This window comes from Phalangium opilio, unplaced genomic scaffold (genome assembly GCF_054372755.1).
Source record: "Phalangium opilio isolate 3A_F unplaced genomic scaffold, DU_Popi_V2 ptg000021l_1, whole genome shotgun sequence".
Lineage (NCBI taxonomy): Eukaryota > Metazoa > Arthropoda > Arachnida > Opiliones > Phalangiidae > Phalangium > Phalangium opilio.
The window spans coordinates 2,924,305-2,944,409 of NW_028324153.1; the positions used below are offsets into that span (position 1 = coordinate 2,924,305).

Sequence of the window (20,105 nt, forward strand, 5' to 3'; positions counted from 1 at the left end):
GTTACAGGGGGAACTCGGGTTTGAACCAAGTACCTCTCGATCTGCAGTCGAATGCTCTACCACTGAGCTTTTCCCCCGCGTTCGTAACCGTAATGTCGATTTAAATAAAATAAACTAAATGATCCGTGCTGTTACAGGGGGAACTCGAGTTTGAACCAATGACCTCTTGATCTGCAGTCGAATGCTCTACCACTGAGCTACTCCCCCTTGTTCATAACCGTTATGTCGATTTAACTAAAATAAACGGAATGATCCGTGCTGTTACAGGGGGAACTCGGGTTTGTACCAAGTACCTCTCGATCTGCAGTCGAATGCTCTACCACTGAGCTATTCCCCCGCGTTCGTAACCGTAATGTCGATTTAACTAAAATAAACGAAATGATCCGTGCTGTTACAGGGGGAACTCGGGTTTGAACCAAGTACCTCTCGATCTGCAGTCGAATGCTCTACCACTAAGCTATTCCCCCTTATTCAAGGCCGTAATGTCGATTTAACTAAAAAAAACGGAATGATCCGTGCTGTTACAGGGAGAACACGGGTTTGAACCAAGGACCTCTTGATTTGCAGTCGAATGCGAACTATTCCCCCTTGTTCATAACCGTAATGTCGCATTAACTAAAATAAACGAAATGATCCGTGCTGTTACAGTGGGAACTCGGGTTTGAACCAAGGACCTCTCGATCTGCAGTCGAATGCTCTACCACTGATTTATTTCCCTTTGTTCATAGTCGTAATGTCGATTTAGCTAAAATAAACGGAATGATCCGTGCTGTTACAGGGAGAACTCGGGCTTGAACCAAGGACCTCTCGATCTGCAGTCGAATGCTCTACCACTGAGCTATTCCCCCTTGTTCAAGGCCGTAATGTCGATTTAACTAAAATAAACGGAATGATCCATGCTGTTACAGGGGGAACTCGGGTTTGAACCAAGTTCCTCTCGATCTGCAGTCGAATGCTCTACCGCTGAGCTATTCCCCCTTGTTCTTAGCCGTAATGTCGATTTAACTAAAATAAACGGAATGATCCGTGCTGTTACAGGGGGAACTCGGGTTTGAACCAAGTACCTCTCGATCTGCAGTCGAATGCTCTACCACTGAGCTTTTCCCCCGCGTTCGTAACCGTAATGTCGATTTAAATAAAATAAACTAAATGATCCGTGCTGTTACAGGGGGAACTCGAGTTTGAACCAATGACCTCTTGATCTGCAGTCGAATGCTCTACCACTGAGCTACTCCCCCTTGTTCATAACCGTTATGTCGATTTAACTAAAATAAACGGAATGATCCGTGCTGTTACAGGGGGAACTCGGGTTTGTACCAAGTACCTCTCGATCTGCAGTCGAATGCTCTACCACTGAGCTATTCCCCCGCGTTCGTAACCGTAATGTCGGTTTAACTAAAATAAACGAAATGATCCGTGCTGTTACAGGGGGAACTAGGGTTTCACCCAAGGATCTCTTGATCTGCAGTCGAATGCGAGCTATTCCCCCTTGTTCATAACCGTAATGTCGATTTAACTAAAATAAACGGAATGATCCGTGCTGTTACAGGGGGAACTCGGGTTTGAACCAAGTTCCTCTCGATCTGCAGTCGAATGCTCTACCGCTGAGCTATTCCCCCTTGTTCTTAGCCGTAATGTCGATTTAACTAAAGTAAACGGAATGATCCGTGCTGTTACAGGGGAAACTCGGGTTTGAACCAAGGACCTCTCGATCTGCAGTCGAATGCTCTACCACTGATTTATTTCCCTTTGTTCGTAGTCGTAATGTCGATTTAGCTAATATAAACGGAATGAGCCGTGCTGTTACAGGAAGAACTCGGGTTTGAACCAAGGACCTCTCGATCTGCAGTCGAATGCTCTACCACTGAGCTATTCCCCCTTGTTCAAGGCCGTAATGTCGATTTAACTAAAATAAACGGAATGATCCATGCTGTTACAGGGGGAACTCGGGTTTGAACCAAGTTCCTCTCGATCTGCAATCGAATGCTCTACCGCTGAGCTATTCCCCCTTGTTCTTAGCCGTAATGTCGATTTAACTAAAATAAACGGAATGATCCGTGCTGTTACAGGGGGAACTCGGGTTTGAACCAAGTAACTCTCGATCTGCAGTCGAATGCTCTACCACTGAGCTATTCCCCCGCGTTCGTAACCGTAATGTCGATTTAACTAAAATAAACGAAATGATCCGTGCTGTTACAGGGGGAACTCGGGTTTGAACCAAGTACCTCTCGATATTCAGTCGAATGCTCTACCACTAAGCTATTCCCCCTTATTCAAGGCCGTAATGTCGATTTAACTAAAATAAACGGAATGATCCGTGCTGTTACAGGGGGAACTCGGGTTTGAACCAAGTACCTCTCGATCTGCAGTCGAATGCTCTACCACTGAGCTTTTCCCCCGCGTTCGTAACCGTAATGTCGATTTAACTAAAATAAACTAAATGATCCGTGCTGTTACAGGGGGAACTCGAGTTTGAACCAATGACCTCTTGATCTGCAGTCGAATGCTCTACCACTGAGCTACTCCCCCTTGTTCATAACCGTTATGTCGATTTAACTAAAATAAACGGAATGATCTGTGCTGTTACAAGGGAACTCGGGTTTGTACCAAGTACCTCTCGATCTGCAGTCGAGTGCTCTACCACTGAGCTATTCCCCCGCGTTCGTAACCGTAATGTCGGTTTAACTAAAATAAACGAAATGATCCGTGCTGTTACAGGGGGAACTAGGGTTTCAACCAAGGATCTCTTGATCTGCAGTCGAATGCGAGCTATTCCCCCTTGTTCATAACCGTAATGTCGATTTAACTAAAATAAACGGAATGATCCGCGCTGTTACAGTGGGAACTCGGGTTTGAACCAAGGACCTCTCGATCTGCAGTCGAATGCTCTACCACTGAGCTATTTCCTATTGTTCATAGCCGTAATGTCGATTTAACTAAATTAAACGGAATGATCCGTGCTGTTACAGGGAGAGCAGGGGTTTGAACCAAGTACCTCTTGATCTCCAGTCGAATGCTCTACCACTGAGCTATTCCCCCTTGTTCTTAGCCGTAATGTCGATTTAACTAAAATAAACGGAATGATCCGTGCTGTTACAGGGAGAACACGGGTTTGAACCAAGGACCTCTCGATCTGCAGTCGAATGCTCTACCACTGAGCTATTCCCCCTAGTTCAAGGCCGTAATGTCGATTTAACTAAATTAAAGGCAATGATCCGTGCTGTTACAGGGAGAACTCGGGTTTGAACCAAGGACCTCTCGATCTGCAGTCGAATGCTCTACCGCTGAGCTATTCCCCCTTGTTCATAGCCGTAATGTCGATTTAACTAAAATTAACGGAATGATCCGTGCTGTTACAGGGAGAACACGGGTTTGAACCAAGGACCTCTTGATTTGCAGTCGAATGCGGGCTATTCCCCCTTGTTCATAACCGTAATGTCGATTTAACTAAAATAAACGGAATGATCCGTGCTGTTAAAGTGGGAACTCGAGTTTGAACCAAGGACCTCTCGATCTGCAGTCGAATGCTCTACCACTGAGCTATTTCCCTTTGTTCATAGCCGTAATGTCGATTTAACTAAATTAAACGCAATGATCCGTGCTGTTACAGGGAGAGCAGGGGTTTGAACCAAGTACCTCTTGATCTCCAGTCGAATGCTCTACCACTGAGCTATTCCCCCTTGTTCTTAGCCGTAATGTCGATTTAACTAAAATGAAGGCAATGATCCGTGCTGTTACAGGGAGAACTCGGGTTTGAACCAAGGACCTCTCGATCTGCAGTCGAATGCTCTACCACTGAGCTATGCCCCCTAGTTCAAGGCCGTAATGTCGATTTAACTAAAATAAAAGGAATGATCCGTGCTGTTACAGTGAGAACTCGGGTTTGAACCAAGTACCTCTCGATCTGCAGTCGATGCTCTACCGCTGAGCTATTCCCCCTTGTTCTTAGCCGTAATGTCGATTTAACTAAAATAAACGGAATGATCCGTGCTGTTACAGGGGGAACTCGGCTTTGAACCAAGTACCTCTCGATCTGCAGTCGAATGCTCTACCACTGAGCTATTCCCCCGCGTTCGTAACCGTAATGTCGATTTAACCAAAATAAACGAAATGATCCGTGCTGTTAAAGGGGGAACTCGGGTTTGAACCAAGGACCTCTCGATCTGCAGTCGAATGCTCTACCACTGATTTATTTCCCTTTGTTCATAGCCGTAATGTCGATTTAGCTAAAATGAAGGCAATGATCCGTGCTGTTACAGGGAGAACTCGGGTTTGAACCAAGTACCTCTCGATCTGCAGTCGAATGCTCTACCACTGAGCTTTTCCCCCGCGTTCGTAACCGTAATGTCGATTTAACTAAAATAAACTAAATGATCCGTGCTGTTACAGGGGGAACCTTAGTTTGAACCAATGACCTCTTGATCTGCAGTCGAATGCTCTACCACTGAGCTATTCCCCCTTGTTCATAACCGTTATGTCGATTTAACTAAAATAAACGGAATGATCCGTGCTGTTACAGGGGGAACTCGGGTTTGTACCAAGTACCTCTCGATCTGCAGTCGAATGCTCTACCACTGAGCTATTCCCCCGCGTTCGTAACCGTAATGTCGGTTTAACTAAAATAAACGAAATGATCCGTGCTGTTACAGGGGGAACTAGGGTTTCAACCAAGGATCTCTTGATCTGCAGTCGAATGCGAGCTATTCCCCCTTGTTCATAACCGTAATGTCGATTTAACTAAAATAAACGGAATGATCCGTGCTGTTAAGTGGGAACTCGGGTTTGAACCAAGGACCTCTCGATCTGCAGTCGAATGCTCTACCACTGAGCTATTTCCCTTTGTTCATAGCCGTAATGTCGATTTAACTAAATTAAACGGAATGATCCGTGCTGTTACAGGGGGAACTCGGGTTTGAACCAAGGACCTCTCGATCTGCAGTCGAATGCTCTACCGCAGAGCTATTCCCCCTTGTTCTTAGCCGTAATGTCGATTTAACTAAAATAAACGGAATGATCCGTGCTGTTACAGGGAGAACACGGGTTTGAACCAAGGACCTCTCGATCTGCAGTCGAATGCTCTACCACTGAGCTATTCCCCTTAGTTCAAGGCCGTAATGTCGATTTAACTAAAATGAAGGCAATGATCCGTGCTGTTACAGGGAGAACACGAGTTTGAACCAAGGACCTCTTGATTTGCAGTCGAATGCGAGCTATTCCCCCTTGTTCATAACCGTAATGTCGCATTAACTAAAATAAACGAAATGATCCGTGCTGTTACAGGGGGAACTCGAGTTTGAACCAATGACCTCTTGATCTGAAGTCGAATGCTCTACCACTGAGCTATTTCCCTTTGTTCATAGCCGTAATGTCGATTTAACTAAAATGAAGGCAATGATCCGTGCTGTTACAGGGAGAACACGGGTTTGAACCAAGGACCTCTTGATTTGCAGTCGAATGCGAGCTATTCCCCCTTGTTCATAACCGTAATGTCGCATTAACTAAAATAAACGAAATGATCCGTGCTGTTACAGGGGGAACTCGAGTTTGAACCAATGACCTCTTGATCTGAAGTCGAATGCTCTACCACTGAGCTATTTCCCTTTGTTCTTAGCCGTAATGTCGATTTAACTAAATTAAACGGAATGATCCGTGCTGTTACAGGGAGAGCAGGGGTTTGAACCAAGTACCTCTTGATCTCCAGTCGAATGCTCTACCACTGAGCTATTCCCCCTTGTTCTTAGCCGTAATGTCGATTTAACTAAAATGAAGGCAATGATCCGTGCTGTTACAGGGAGAACTCGGGTTTGAACCAATGACCTCTCGATCTGCAGTCGAATGCTCTACCACTGAGCTATTCCCCCTAGTTCAAGGCCGTAATGTCGATTTAACTAAAATAAAAGGAATGATCCGTGCTGTTACAGTGAGAACTCGGGTTTGAACCAAGTACCTCTCGATCTGCAGTCGATGCTCTACCGCTGAGCTATTCCCCCTTGTTCTTGGCCGTAATGTCGATTTAACTAAAATAAACGGAATGATCCGTGCTGTTACAGGGGAAACTCGGCTTTGAACCAAGTACCTCTCGATCTGCAGTCGAATGCTCTACCACTGAGCTATTCCCCCGCGTTCGTAACCGTAATGTCGATTTAACCAAAATAAACGAAATGATCCGTGCTGTTAAAGGGGGAACTCGGGTTTGAACCAAGGACCTCTCGATCTGCAGTCGAATGCTCTACCACTGATTTATTTCCCTTTGTTCATAGCCGTAATGTCGATTTAGCTAAAATGAAGGCAATGATCCGTGCTGTTACAGGGAGAACTCGGGTTTGAACCAAGTACCTCTCGATCTGCAGTCGAATGCTCTACCACTGAGCTTTTCCCCCGCGTTCGTAACCGTAATGTCGATTTAACTAAAATAAACTAAATGATCCGTGCTGTTACAGGGGGAACTCGAGTTTGAACCAATGACCTCTTGATCTGCAGTCGAATGCTCTACCACTGAGCTATTCCCCCTTGTTCATAACCGTTATGTCGATTTAACTAAAATAAACGGAATGATCCGTGCTGTTACAGGGGGAACTCGGGTTTGTACCAAGTACCTCTCGATCTGCAGTCGAATGCTCTACCACTGAGCTATTCCCCCGCGTTCGTAACCGTAATGTCGGTTTAACTAAAATAAACGAAATGATCCGTGCTGTTACAGGGGGAACTAGGGTTTCAACCAAGGATCTCTTGATCTGCAGTCGAATGCGAGCTATTCCCCCTTGTTCATAACCGTAATGTCGATTTAACTAAAATAAACGGAATGATCCGTGCTGTTAAGTGGGAACTCGGGTTTGAACCAAGGACCTCTCGATCTGCAGTCGAATGCTCTACCACTGAGCTATTTCCCTTTGTTCATAGCCGTAATGTCGATTTAACTAAATTAAACGGAATGATCCGTGCTGTTACAGGGGGAACTCGGGTTTGAACCAAGGACCTCTCGATCTGCAGTCGAATGCTCTACCGCAGAGCTATTCCCCCTTGTTCTTAGCCGTAATGTCGATTTAACTAAAATAAACGGAATGATCCGTGCTGTTACAGGGAGAACACGGGTTTGAACCAAGGACCTCTCGATCTGCAGTCGAATGCTCTACCACTGAGCTATTCCCCCTAGTTCAAGGCCGTAATGTCGATTTAACTAAAATGAAGGCAATGATCCGTGCTGTTACAGGGAGAACACGGGTTTGAACCAAGTACCTCTCGATCTGCAGTCGATGCTCTACCGGTGAGCTATTCCCCCTTGTTCTTAGCCGTAATGTCGATTTAACTAAAATAAACGGAATGATCCGTGCTGTTACAGGGGGAACTCGGCTTTGAACCAAGTACCTCTCGATCTGCAGTCGAATGCTCTACCACTGAGCTATTCCCCCGCGTTCGTAACCGTAATGTCGATTTAACCAAAATAAACGAAATGATCCGTGCTGTTAAAGGGGGAACTCGGGTTTGAACCAAGGACCTCTCGATCTGCAGTCGAATGCTCTACCACTGATTTATTTCCCTTTGTTCATAGCCGTAATGTCGATTTAGCTAAAATGAAGGCAATGATCCGTGCTGTTACAGGGAGAACTCGGGTTTGAACCAAGTACCTCTCGATCTGCAGTCGAATGCTCTACCACTGAGCTTTTCCCCCGCGTTCGTAACCGTAATGTCGATTTAACTAAAATAAACTAAATGATCCGTGCTGTTACAGGGGGAACTCGAGTTTGAACCAATGACCTCTTGATCTGCAGTCGAATGCTCTACCACTGAGCTATTCCCCCTTGTTCATAACCGTTGTGTCGATTTAACTAAAATAAACGGAATGATCCTTGCTGTTACAGGGGGAACTCGGGTTTGTACCAAGTACCTCTCGATCTGCAGTCGAATGCTCTACCACTGAGCTATTCCCCCGCGTTCGTAACCGTAATGTCGGTTTAACTAAAATAAACGAAATGATCCGTGCTGTTACAGGGGGAACTAGGGTTTCAACCAAGGATCTCTTGATCTGCAGTCGAATGCGAGCTATTCCCCCTTGTTCATAACCGTAATGTCGATTTAACTAAAATAAACGGAATGATCCGTGCTGTTAAGTGGGAACTCGGGTTTGAACCAAGGACCTCTCGATCTGCAGTCGAATGCTCTACCACTGAGCTATTTCCCTTTGTTCATAGCCGTAATGTCGATTTAACTAAATTAAACGGAATGATCCGTGCTGTTACAGGGGGAACTCGAGTTTGAACCAATGACCTCTTGATCTGAAGTCGAATGCTCTACCACTGAGCTATTTCCCTTTGTTCATAGCCGTAATGTCGATTTAACTAAATTAAACGGAATGATCCGTGTTGTTACAGGGAGAGCAGGGGTTTGAACCAAGTACCTCTTGATCTCCAGTCGAATGCTCTACCACTGAGCTATTCCCTCTTGTTCTTAGCCGTAATGTCGATTTAACTAAAATAAACGGAATGATCCGTGCTGTTACAGTGGAACTCGGGTTTGAACCAAGTACCTCTCGATCTGCAGTCGAATGCTCTACCACTGAGCTATTTCCCCGCGTTCGTAACCGTTATGTCGATTTAACTAAAATAAACGGAATGATCCGTGCTGTTACAGTGGGAACTCGGGTTTGAACCAAGGATCGCTCGATCTGCAGTCGAATGCTCTACCACTGAGCTATTTCCCTTTGTTCTAAGCCGTAATGTCGATTTAACTAAATTAAACGGAATGATCCGTGCTGTTACAGGGAGAACACGGGTTTGAACCAAGGACCTCTCGATCTGCAGTCGAATGCTCTACCACTGAGCTATTCCCCCTAGTTCAAGGCCGTAATGTCGATTTAACTAAAATGAAGGCAATGATCCGTGCTGTTACAGGGAGAACTCGGGTTTGAACCAAGGACCTCTCGATCTGCAGTCGAATGCTCTTCCACTGAGCTATTCCCCCTAGTTCAAGGCCGTAATGTCGATTTAACTAAAATAAAGGCAATGATCCGTGCTGTTACAGGGAGAACTCGGGTTTGAACCAAGGACCTCTCGATCTGCAGTCGAATGCTCTACCACTGAGCTATTCCTCTTTGTTCCTCGCCCTAATGTCGATTTAACTAAAATAAAAGGAATGATCCGTGCTGTTACAGGGGGAACTCGGGTTTGAACCAAGGACCTCTCGATCTGCAGTCGAATGCTCTACCGCTGAGCTATTCCCCCTTGTTCATAGTCGTAATGTCGATTTAACTAAAATTAACGGAATGATCCGTGCTGTTACAGGGATAACACGGGTTTGAACCAAGGACCTCTTGATTTGCAGTCGAATGCGAGCTATTCCCCCTTGTTCATAACCGTAATGTCGCATTAACTAAAATAAACGAAATGATCCGTGCTGTTACAGGGGGAACTCGAGTTTGAACCAATGACCTCTTGATCTGCAGTCGAATGCTCTACCACTGAGCTATTTCCCTTTGTTCATAGCAGTAATGTCGATTTAACTAAATTAAACGGAATGATCCGTGCTGTTTCAGGGAGAGCAGTGGTTTGAACCAAGTACCTCTTGATCTCCAGTCGAATGCTCTACCACTGAGCTATTCCCCCTTTTTCTTAGCCGTAATGTCGATTTAACTATAAATAAACGGAATGATCCGTGCTGTTACAGGGAGAACACCGGTTTGAACCAAGGACCTCTCGATCTGCAGTCGAATGCTCTACCACTGAGCTATTCCCCCTAGTTCAAGGCCGTAATGTCGATTTAACTAAAATGAAGGCAATGATCCGTGCTGTTACACGGAGAACTCGGGTTTGAACCAAGGACCTCTCGATCTGCAGTCGAATGCTCTACCACTGAGCTATTCCCCATAGTTCAAGGCCGTAATGTCGATTTAACTAAAATAAAGGCAATGATCCGTGCTGTTACAGGGAGAACTCGGGTTTGAACCAAGGACCTCTCGATCTGCAGTCGAATGCTCTACCACTGAGCTATTCCCCCTAGTTCAAGGCCGTAATGTCGATTTAACTAAAATAAAAGGAATGATCCGTGCTGTTACAGTGAGAACTCGGTTTTGAACCAAGGACCTCACGATCTGCAGTCGAATGCTCTACCACTGATTTATTTCCCTTTGTTCATAGTCGTAATGTCGATTTAGCTAAAATAAACGGAATGATCCGTGCTGTTACAGGGAGAACTCGGGTTTGCACCAAGTACCTCTCGATCAGCAGTCGAATGCTCTACCGCTGAGCTATTCCCCCTTGTTCTTAGCCGTAATGTCGATTTAACTAAAATAAACGGAATGATCCGTGCTGTTACAGGGGAACTCGGCTTTGAACCAAGTACCTCTCGATCTGCAGTCGAATGCTCTAACACTGAGCTATTCCCCCGCGTTCGTAACCGTAATGTCGATTTAACCAAAATAAACGAAATGATCCGTGCTGTTACAGGGGGAACTCGGGTTTGAACCAAGGAGCTCTCGATCTGCAGTTGAATGCTCTACCACTGAGCTATTCCCCCTAGTTAGGGCCGTAATGTCGATTTAACTAAAATGAAAGCAATGATCCGTGCTGTTACAGGGAGAACTCGGGTTTGAACCAAGGACCTCCTGATTTGCAGTCGAATGCTCTACCACTGAGCTATTCCTCTTTGTTCCTCGCCCTAATGTCGATTTAACTAAAATAAAAGGAATGATCCGTGCTGTTACAGGGGGAACTCGGGTTTGAACCAAGGACCTCTCGATCTGCAGTCGAATGCTCTACCGCTGAGCTATTCCCCCTTGTTCATAGCCGTAATGTCGATTTAACTAAAATTAACGGAATGATCCGTGCTGTTACAGGGAGAACACGGGTTTGAACCAAGGACCTCTCGATCAGCAGTCGAATGCTCTACCGCTGAGCTATTCCCCCTTGTTCTTAGCCGTAATGTCGATTTAACTAAAATAAACGGAATGATCCGTGCTGTTACAGGGGAACTCGGCTTTGAACCAAGAACCTCTCGATCTGCAGTCGAATGCTCTAACACTGAGCTATTCCCCCGCGTTCGTAACCGTAATGTCGATTTAACCAAAATAAACGAAATGATCCGTGCTGTTACAGGGGGAACTCGGGTTTGAACCAAGGAGCTCTCGATCTGCAGTCGAATGCTCTACCACTGAGCTATTCCCCCTAGTTGAAGGCCGTAATGTCGATTTAACTAAAATAAAAGCAATGATCCGTGCTGTTATTGGGAGAACTCGGGTTTGAACCAAGGACCTCTCGATCTGCAGTCGAATGCTCTACCACTGAGCTATTCCTCTTTGTTCCGTGCCCTAATGTCGCATTAACTAAAATAAACGAAATGATCCGTGCTGTTACAGGGGGAACTCGAGTTTGAACCAATGACCTCTTGATCTGCAGTCGAATGCTCTACCACTGAGCTATTTCCCTTTGTTCATAGCCGTAATGTCGATATAACTAAAATAAACGGAATGATCCGTGCTGTTACAGGGGGAACTCGGGTTTGAACCATGTACCTCTCGATCTGCAGTCGAATGCTCTACCACTGAGCTTTTCCCCCGCGTTCGTAACCGTAATGTCGATTTAAATAAAATAAACTAAATGATCCGTGCTGTTACAGGGGGAACTCGAGTTTGAACCAATGACCTCTTGATCTGCAGTCGAATGCTCTACCACTGAGCTACTCCCCCTTGTTCATAACCGTTATGTCGATTTAACTAAAATAAACGGAATGATCCGTGCTGTTACAGGGGGAACTCGGGTTTGTACCAAGTACCTCTCGATCTGCAGTCGAATGCTCTACCACTGAGCTATTCCCCCGCGTTCGTAACCGTAATGTCGGTTTAACTAAAATAAACGAAATGATCCGTGCTGTTACAGGGGGAACTAGGGTTTCACCCAAGGATCTCTTGATCTGCAGTCGAATGCGAGCTATTCCCCCTTGTTCATAACCGTAATGTCGATTTAACTAAAATAAACGGAATGATCCGTGCTGTCACAGGGGGAACTCGGGTTTGAACCAAGTTCCTCTCGATCTGCAGTCGAATGCTCTACCGCTGAGCTATTCCCCCTTGTTCTTAGCCGTAATGTCGATTTAACTAAAGTAAACGGAATGATCCGTGCTGTTACAGGGGAAACTCGGGTTTGAACCAAGGACCTCTCGATCTGCAGTCGAATGCTCTACCACTGATTTATTTCCCTTTGTTCATAGTCGTAATGTCGATTTAGCTAAAATAAACGGAATGATCCGTGCTGTTACAGGAAGAACTCGGGTTTGAACCAAGGACCTCTCGATCTGCAGTCGAATGCTCTACCACTGAGCTATTCCCCCTTGTTCAAGGCCGTAATGTCGATTTAACTAAAATAAACGGAATGATCCATGCTGTTACAGGGGGAACTCGGGTTTGAACCAAGTTCCTCTCGATCTGCAATCGAATGCTCTACCGCTGAGCTATTCCCCCTTGTTCTTAGCCGTAATGTCGATTTAACTAAAATAAACGGAATGATCCGTGCTGTTACAGGGGGAACTCGGGTTTGAACCAAGTAACTCTCGATCTGCAGTCGAATGCTCTACCACTGAGCTATTCCCCCGCGTTCGTAACCGTAATGTCGATTTAACTAAAATAAACGAAATGATCCGTGCTGTTACAGGGGGAACTCGGGTTTGAACCAAGTACCTCTCGATCTTCAGTCGAATGCTCTACCACTAAGCTATTCCCCCTTATTCAAGGCCGTTATGTCGATTTAACTAAAATAAACGGAATGATCCGTGCTGTTACAGGGGGAACTCGGGCTTGAACCAAGTACCTCTCGATCTGCAGTCGAATGCTCTACCACTGAGCTTTTCCCCCGCGTTCGTAACCGTAATGTCGATTTAACTAAAATAAACTAAATGATCCGTGCTGTTACAGGGGGAACTCGAGTTTGAACCAATGGGCTCTTGATCTGCAGTCGAATGCTCTACCACTGAGCTACTCCCCCTTGTTCATAACCGTTATGTCGATTTAACTAAAATAAACGGAATGATCTGTGCTGTTACAGGGGGAACTCGGGTTTGAACCAAGGACCTCTCGATCTGCAGTCGAATGCGAGCTATTCCCCCTTGTTCATAACCGTAATGTCGATTTAACTAAAATAAACTAAATGATCCGTGCTGTTACAGGGGGAACTCGAGTTTGAACCAATGACCTCTTGATCTGCAGTCGAATGCTCTACCACTGAGCTACTCCCCCTTGTTCATAACCGTTATGTCGATTTAACTAAAATAAACGGAATGATCCGCGCTGTTACAGTGGGAACTCGGGTTTGAACCAAGGACCTCTCGATCTGCAGTCGAATGCTCTACCACTGAGCTATTTCCTATTGTTCATAGCCGTAATGTCGATTTAACTAAATTAAACGGAATGATCCGTGCTGTTACAGGGAGAGCAGGGGTTTGAACCAAGTACCTCTTGATCTCCAGTCGAATGCTCTACCACTGAGCTATTCCCCCTTGTTCTTAGCCGTAATGTCGATTTAACTAAAATAAACGGAATGATCCGTGCTGTTACAGGGAGAACACGGGTTTGAACCAAGGACCTCTCGATCTGCAGTCGAATGCTCTACCACTGAGCTATTCCCCCTAGTTCAAGGCCGTAATGTCGATTTAACTAAATTAAAGGCAATGATCCGTGCTGTTACAGGGAGAACTCGGGTTTGAACCAAGGACCTCTCGATCTGCAGTCGAATGCTCTACCACTGAGCTATTCCCCCTTGTTCTTAGCCGTAATGTCGATTTAACTAAAATGAAGGCAATGATCCGTGCTGTTACAGGGAGAACTCGGGTTTGAACCAAGGACCTCTCGATCTGCAGTCGAATGCTCTACCACTAAGCTAATCCCCCTAGTTCAAGGCCGTAATGTCGATTTAACTAAAATAAAAGGAATGATCCGTGCTGTTACAGTGAGAACTCGGCTTTGAACCAAGTACCTCTCGATCTGCAGTCGAATGCTCTACCACTAAGCTATTCCCCCGCGTTCGTAACCGTAATGTCGATTTAACCAAAATAAACGAAATGATCCGTGCTGTTAAAGGGGGAACTCGGGTTTGAACCAAGGACCTCTCGATCTGCAGTCGAATGCTCTACCACTGATTTATTTCCCTTTGTTCATAGCCGTAATGTCGATTTAGCTAAAATGAAGGCAATGATCCGTGCTGTTACAGGGAGAACTCGGGTTTGAACCAAGTACCTCTCGATCTGCAGTCGAATGCTCTACCACTGAGCTATTTCCCTTTGTTCATAGCCGTAATGTCGATTTAACTAAATTAAACGGAATGATCCGTGCTGTTACAGGGGGAACTCGGGTTTGAACCAAGGACCTCTCGATCTGCAGTCGAATGCTCTACCACTGAGCTATTTCCCTTTGTTCATAGCCGTAATGTCGATTTAACTAAATTAAACGGAATGATCCGTGCTGTTACAGGGGGAACTCGGGTTTGAACCAAGGACCTCTCGATCTGCAGTCGAATGCTCTACCGCAGAGCTATTCCCCCTTGTTCTTAGCCGTAATGTCGATTTAACTAAAATAAACGGAATGATCCGTGCTGTTACAGGGAGAACACGGGTTTGAACCAAGGACCTCTCGATCTGCAGTCGAATGCTCTACCACTGAGCTATTCCCCCTAGTTCAAGGCCGTAATGTCGATTTAACTAAAATGAAGGCAATGATCCGTGCTGTTACAGGGAGAACACGGGTTTGAACCAAGGACCTCTTGATTTGCAGTCGAATGCGAGCTATTCCCCCTTGTTCATAACCGTAATGTCGCATTAACTAAAATAAACGAAATGATCCGTGCTGTTACAGGGGGAACTCGAGTTTGAACCAATGACCTCTTGATCTGCAGTCGAATGCTCTACCACTGAGCTATTTCCCTTTGTTCATAGCCGTAATGTCGATTTAACTAAATTAAACGGAATGATCCGTGCTGTTTCAGGGAGAGCAGTGGTTTGAACCAAGTACCTCTTGATCTCCAGTCGAATGCTCTACCACTGAGCTATTCCCCCTTTTTCTTAGCCGTAATGTCGATTTAACTAAAATAAACGGAATGATCCGTGCTGTTACAGGGAGAACACCGGTTTGAACCAAGGACCTCTCGATCTGCAGTCGAATGCTCTACCACTGAGCTATTCCCCCTAGTTCAAGGCCGTAATGTCGATTTAACTAAAATGAAGGCAATGATCCGTGCTGTTACAGGGAGAACTCGGGTTTGAACCAAGGACCTCTCGATCTGCAGTCGAATGCTCTACCACTGAGCTATTCCCCATAGTTCAAGGCCGTAATGTCGATTTAACTAAAATAAAGGCAATGATCCGTGCTGTTACAGGGAGAACTCGGGTTTGAACCAAGGACCTCTCGATCTGCAGTCGAATGCTCTACCACTGAGCTATTCCCCCTAGTTCAAGGCCGTAATGTCGATTTAACTAAAATAAAAGGAATGATCCGTGCTGTTACAATGAGAACTCGGTTTTGAACCAAGGACCTCTCGATCTGCAGTCGAATGCTCTACCACTGATTTATTTCCCTTTGTTCATAGTCGTAATGTCGATTTAGCTAAAATAAACGGAATGATCCGTGCTGTTACAGGGAGAACTCGGGTTTGCACCAAGTACCTCTCGATCAGCAGTCGAATGCTCTACCGCTGAGCTATTCCCCCTTGTTCTTAGCCGTAATGTCGATTTAACTAAAATAAACGGAATGATCCGTGCTGTTACAGGGGAACTCGGCTTTGAACCAAGTACCTCTCGATCTGCAGTCGAATGCTCTAACACTGAGCTATTCCCCCGCGTTCGTAACCGTAATGTCGATTTAACCAAAATAAACGAAATGATCCGTGCTGTTACAGGGGGAACTCGGGTTTGAACCAAGGAGCTCTCGATCTGCAGTCGAATGCTCTACCACTGAGCTATTCCCCCTAGTTGAAGGCCGTAATGTCGATTTAACTAAAATAAAAGCAATGATCCGTGCTGTTATTGGGAGAACTCGGGTTTGAACCAAGGACCTCTCGATCTGCAGTCGATTGCTCTAACACTGAGCTATTCCTCTTTGTTCCTCGCCCTAATGTCGATTTAACTAAAATAAAAGGAATGATCCGTGCTGTTACAGGGGGAACTCGGGTTTGAACCAAGGACCTCTCGATCTGCAGTCGAATGCTCTACCGCTGAGCTATTCCCCCTTGTTCATAGCCGTAATGTCGATTTAACTAAAATTAACGGAATGATCCGTGCTGTTACAGGGAGAACACGGGTTTGAACCAAGGACCTCTCGATCAGCAGTCGAATGCTCTACCGCTGAGCTATTCCCCCTTGTTCTTAGCCGTAATGTCGATTTAACTAAAATAAACGGAATGATCCGTGCTGTTACAGGGGAACTCGGCTTTGAACCAAGTACCTCTCGATCTGCAGTCGAATGCTCTAACACTGAGCTATTCCCCCGCGTTCGTAACCGTAATGTCGATTTAACCAAAATAAACGAAATGATCCGTGCTGTTACAGGGGGAACTCGGGTTTGAACCAAGGAGCTCTCGATCTGCAGTCGAATGCTCTACCACTGAGTTATTACCCCTAGTTGAAGGCCGTAATGTCGATTTAACTAAAATAAAAGCAATGATCCGTGCTGTTATTGGGAGAACTCGGGTTTGAACCAAGGACCTCTCGATCTGCAGTCGAATGCTCTACCACTGAGCTATTCCTCTTTGTTCCGCGCCCTAATGTCGCATTAACTAAAATAAACGAAATGATCCGTGCTGTTACAGGGGGAACTCGAGTTTGAACCAATGACATCTTGATCTGCAGTCGAATGCTCTACCACTGAGCTATTTCCCTTTGTTCATAGCCGTAATGTCGATATAACTAAATTAAACGGAATGATCCGTGCTGTTACAGGGAGAGCAGGGGTTTGAACCAAGTACCTCTTGATCTCCAGTCGAATGCTCTACCACTGAGCTATTCCCCCTTGTTCTTAGCCGTAATGTCGATTTAACTAAAATAAACGGAATGATCCGTGCTGTTACAGGGAGAACACGGGTTTGAACCAAGGACCTCTCGATCTGCAGTCGAATGCTGTACCACTGAGCTATTCCCCCTAGTTCAAGGCCGTAATGTCGATTTAACTAAAATGAAGGCAATGATCCGTGCTGTTACAGGGAGAACACGGGTTTGAACCAAGGACCTCTTGATTTGCAGTCGAATGCGAGCTATTCCCCCTTGTTCATAACCGTAATGTCGCATTAACTAAAATAAACGAAATGATCCGTGCTGTTACAGGGGGAACTCGAGTTTGAACCAATGACCTCTTGATCTGCAGTCGAACGCTCTACCACTGAGCTATTTCCCTTTGTTCATAGCCGTAATGTCTATTTAACTAAATTAAACGGAATGATCCGTGCTTTTACAGGGAGAGCAGGGGTTTGAACCAAGTACCTCTTGATCTCCAGTCGAATGCTCTACCACTGAGCTATTCCCCCTTGTTCTTAGCCGTAATGTCGATTTAACTAAAATAAACGGAATGATCCGTGCTGTTACAGGGAGAACACGGGTTTGAACCAAGGACCTCTCGATCTGCAGTCGAATGCTCTACCACTGAGCTATTCCCCCTAGTTCAAGGCCGTAATGTCGATTTAACTAAAATGAAGGCAATGATCCGTGCTGTTACAGGGAGAACTCGGGTTTGAACCAAGGACCTCTCGATCTGCAGTCGAATGCTCTACCACTGAGCTATTCCCCCTAGTTCAAGGCCGTAATGTCGATATAACTAAAATAAAGGCAATGATCCGTGCTGTTACAGGGAGAACTCGGGTTTGAACCAAGGACCTCTCGATCTGAAGTCGAATGCTCTACCACTGAGCTATTGCTCTTTGTTCCTCGCCCTAATGTCGATTTAACTAAAATAAAAGGAATGATCCGTGCTGTTACAGTGAGAACTCGGGTTTGAACCAAGTACCTCTCGATCTGCAGTCGATGGTCTACCGCTGAGCTATTCCCCCTTGTTCATAGCCGTAATGTCGATTGAACTAAAATTAACGGAATGATCCGTGCTGTTACAGGGAGAACACGGGTTTGAACCAAGGACCTCTTGATCTGCAGTCGAATGCTCTACCACTGAGCTATTCCCCCTTATTCAAGGCCGTAATGTCGATTTAACTAAAATAAACGGAATGATCCGTGCTGTTACAGGGGGAACTCGGGTTTGAACCAAGTACCTCTCGATCTGCAGTCGAATGCTCTACCACTGAGCTTTTCCCCCGCGTTCGTAACCGTAATGTCGATTTAAATAAAATAAACTAAATGATCCGTGCTGTTACAGGGGGAACTCGAGTTTGAACCAATGACCTCTTGATCTGCAGTCGAATGCTCTACCACTGAGCTACTCCCCCTTGTTCATAACCGTTATGTCGATTTAACTAAAATAAACGGAATGATCCGTGCTGTTACAGGGGGAACTCGGGTTTGTACCAAGTACCTCTCGATCTGCAGTCGAATGCTCTACCACTGAGCTATTCCCCCGCGTTCGTAACCGTAATGTCGATTTAACTAAAATAAACGAAATGATCCGTGCTGTTACAGGGGGAACTCGGGTTTGAACCAAGTACCTCTCGATCTGCAGTCGAATGCTCTACCACTAAGCTATTCCCCCTTATTCAAGGCCGTAATGTCGATTTAACTAAAAAAAACGGAATGATCCGTGCTGTTACAGGGAGAACACGGGTTTGAACCAAGGACCTCTTGATTTGCAGTCGAATGCGAACTATTCCCCCTTGTTCATAACCGTAATGTCGCATTAACTAAAATAAACGAAATGATCCGTGCTGTTACAGTGGGAACTCGGATTTGAACCAAGGACCTCTCGATCTGCAGTCGAATGCTCTACCACTGATTTATTTCCCTTTGTTCATAGTCGTAATGTCGATTTAGCTAAAATAAACGGAATGATCCGTGCTGTTACAGGGAGAACTCGGGTTTGAACCAAGGACCTCTCGATCTGCAGTCGAATGCTCTACCACTGAGCTATTCCCCCTTGTTCAAGGCCGTAATGTCGATTTAACTAAAATAAACGGAATGATCCATGCTGTTACAGGGGGAACTCGGGTTTGAACCAAGTTCCTCTCGATCTGCAGTCGAATGCTCTACCGCTGAGCTATTCCCCCTTGTTCTTAGCCGTAATGTCGATTTAACTAAAATAAACGGAATGATCCGTGCTGTTACAGGGGGAACTCGGGTTTGAACCAAGTACCTCTCGATCTGCAGTCGAATGCTCTACCACTGAGCTTTTCCCCCGCGTTCGTAACCGTAATGTCGATTTAACTAAAATAAACTAAATGATCCGTGCTGTTACAGGGGGAACTCGAGTTTGAACCAATGACCTCTTGATCTGCAGTCGAATGCTCTACCACTGAGCTACTCCCCCTTGTTCATAACCGTTATGTCGATTTAACTAAAATAAACGGAATGATCTGTGCTGTTACAGGGGGAACTCGGGTTTGTACCAAGTACCTCTCGATCTGCAGTCGAATGCTCTACCACTGAGCTATTCCCCCGCGTTCGTAACCGTAATGTCGGTTTAACTAAAATAAACGAAATGATCCGTGCTGTTACAGGGGGAACTAGGGTTTCAACCAAGGATCTCTTGATCTGCAGTCGAATGCTCTACCACTGAGCTATTTCCTATTGTTCATAGCCGTAATGTCGATTTAACTAAATTAAACGGAATGATCCGTGCTGTTACAGGGAGAGCAGGGGTTTGAACCAAGTACCTCTTGATCTCCAGTCGAATGCTCTACCACTGAGCTATTCCCCCTTGTTCTTAGCCGTAATGTCGATTTAACTAAAATAAACGGAATGATCCGTGCTGTTACAGGGAGAACACGGGTTTGAACCAAGGACCTCTCGATCTGCAGTCGAATGCTCTACCACTGATTTATTTCCCTTTGTTCATAGTCGTAATGTCGATTTAGCTAAAATAAACGGAATGATCCGTGCTGTTACAGGAAGAACTCGGGTTTGAACCAAGGACCTCCCGATCTGCAGTCGAATGCTCTACCACTGAGCTATTCCCCCTTGTTCAAGGCCGTAATGTCGATTTA

The 20,105-nt window shown here is 45.4% G+C and overlaps 17 non-coding genes across 17 annotated transcripts; all 17 read right to left on the reverse strand.

Annotated features, from left to right (window-relative positions):
- Nucleotides 1-776: 776 nt before the first annotated feature.
- On the reverse strand, nt 777-848 carry TRNAC-GCA (transfer RNA cysteine (anticodon GCA)). Its single transcript has one exon. It is a non-coding gene; the product is annotated as a tRNA-Cys (tRNA).
- A 959-nt stretch (nt 849-1,807) lies between these two features.
- On the reverse strand, nt 1,808-1,879 carry TRNAC-GCA (transfer RNA cysteine (anticodon GCA)). Its single transcript has one exon. It is a non-coding gene; the product is annotated as a tRNA-Cys (tRNA).
- Nucleotides 1,880-3,227: 1,348 nt separating this feature from the next.
- On the reverse strand, nt 3,228-3,299 carry TRNAC-GCA (transfer RNA cysteine (anticodon GCA)). Its single transcript has one exon. It is a non-coding gene; the product is annotated as a tRNA-Cys (tRNA).
- Nucleotides 3,300-8,886: 5,587 nt separating this feature from the next.
- On the reverse strand, nt 8,887-8,958 carry TRNAC-GCA (transfer RNA cysteine (anticodon GCA)). Its single transcript has one exon. It is a non-coding gene; the product is annotated as a tRNA-Cys (tRNA).
- A 188-nt stretch (nt 8,959-9,146) lies between these two features.
- On the reverse strand, nt 9,147-9,218 carry TRNAC-GCA (transfer RNA cysteine (anticodon GCA)). The gene has a single exon. It is a non-coding gene; the product is annotated as a tRNA-Cys (tRNA).
- Nucleotides 9,219-9,918: 700 nt separating this feature from the next.
- Nucleotides 9,919-9,990, reverse strand: TRNAC-GCA (transfer RNA cysteine (anticodon GCA)). Its single transcript has one exon. It is a non-coding gene; the product is annotated as a tRNA-Cys (tRNA).
- A 188-nt stretch (nt 9,991-10,178) lies between these two features.
- TRNAS-GCU (transfer RNA serine (anticodon GCU)) lies at nt 10,179-10,250 on the reverse strand. Its single transcript has one exon. It is a non-coding gene; the product is annotated as a tRNA-Ser (tRNA).
- A 446-nt stretch (nt 10,251-10,696) lies between these two features.
- Nucleotides 10,697-10,768, reverse strand: TRNAC-GCA (transfer RNA cysteine (anticodon GCA)). The gene has a single exon. It is a non-coding gene; the product is annotated as a tRNA-Cys (tRNA).
- Nucleotides 10,769-10,826: 58 nt separating this feature from the next.
- TRNAS-GCU (transfer RNA serine (anticodon GCU)) lies at nt 10,827-10,898 on the reverse strand. Its single transcript has one exon. It is a non-coding gene; the product is annotated as a tRNA-Ser (tRNA).
- Nucleotides 10,899-12,246: 1,348 nt separating this feature from the next.
- TRNAC-GCA (transfer RNA cysteine (anticodon GCA)) lies at nt 12,247-12,318 on the reverse strand. The gene has a single exon. It is a non-coding gene; the product is annotated as a tRNA-Cys (tRNA).
- A 1,349-nt stretch (nt 12,319-13,667) lies between these two features.
- Nucleotides 13,668-13,739, reverse strand: TRNAC-GCA (transfer RNA cysteine (anticodon GCA)). Its single transcript has one exon. It is a non-coding gene; the product is annotated as a tRNA-Cys (tRNA).
- A 1,609-nt stretch (nt 13,740-15,348) lies between these two features.
- TRNAC-GCA (transfer RNA cysteine (anticodon GCA)) lies at nt 15,349-15,420 on the reverse strand. The gene has a single exon. It is a non-coding gene; the product is annotated as a tRNA-Cys (tRNA).
- A 188-nt stretch (nt 15,421-15,608) lies between these two features.
- Nucleotides 15,609-15,680, reverse strand: TRNAS-GCU (transfer RNA serine (anticodon GCU)). Its single transcript has one exon. It is a non-coding gene; the product is annotated as a tRNA-Ser (tRNA).
- Nucleotides 15,681-16,127: 447 nt separating this feature from the next.
- TRNAC-GCA (transfer RNA cysteine (anticodon GCA)) lies at nt 16,128-16,199 on the reverse strand. Its single transcript has one exon. It is a non-coding gene; the product is annotated as a tRNA-Cys (tRNA).
- A 58-nt stretch (nt 16,200-16,257) lies between these two features.
- TRNAS-GCU (transfer RNA serine (anticodon GCU)) lies at nt 16,258-16,329 on the reverse strand. Its single transcript has one exon. It is a non-coding gene; the product is annotated as a tRNA-Ser (tRNA).
- A 1,348-nt stretch (nt 16,330-17,677) lies between these two features.
- On the reverse strand, nt 17,678-17,749 carry TRNAC-GCA (transfer RNA cysteine (anticodon GCA)). The gene has a single exon. It is a non-coding gene; the product is annotated as a tRNA-Cys (tRNA).
- A 1,218-nt stretch (nt 17,750-18,967) lies between these two features.
- Nucleotides 18,968-19,039, reverse strand: TRNAC-GCA (transfer RNA cysteine (anticodon GCA)). Its single transcript has one exon. It is a non-coding gene; the product is annotated as a tRNA-Cys (tRNA).
- Nucleotides 19,040-20,105: the final 1,066 nt, after the last annotated feature.